The sequence below is a fragment of the Sinocyclocheilus anshuiensis genome, unplaced genomic scaffold (assembly GCF_001515605.1).
Source record: "Sinocyclocheilus anshuiensis isolate Anshui unplaced genomic scaffold, SAMN03320099.WGS_v1.1 scaffold24, whole genome shotgun sequence".
NCBI classification, from domain to species: Eukaryota; Metazoa; Chordata; class Actinopteri; order Cypriniformes; family Cyprinidae; genus Sinocyclocheilus; species Sinocyclocheilus anshuiensis.
The window spans coordinates 1292002-1292491 of NW_015557090.1; positions in this window are offsets into that span (position 1 = coordinate 1292002).

The window sequence follows — 490 nt, forward strand, 5'->3', positions numbered from 1 at the left end:
AAGTGGGATAGGTGTCCATTTCCCATTTATTGAATGGGATTGGTTAAATGGATTGGTGGACAATCATCCCACTAACCTTTTATAGCAATCCCATTCAATAAATTGCAAATGGACACAGACAATTTATTGTCAACTTAGGTCAGGGGGATAAAATCATCCAATGAACCTATTATAGTGTTCCCATTCCATATTCCATAGCTCCGTCAAGTTAATTCTTTGTAGTCTAATTTTTTATCTTAAAATCAATTTTATACACCATCATTTTCGTTTCTATAACGTGTGAATATATCCCCTATCGTATTCTACAACAAAAAACAATCAGAGCGCCTTGTTATCACTAGTTTTATTTTGATTTCCCGAGACCGCTATTAGCATATAGCCCATTAGCATCACCAGCGTGGTTGCCGCTAATCTCGCTTACATTGCTAATACTCTATTCACACACATTACCATTGTTTTACTCACTGTTACTTGCTTTAATGGCGGATGT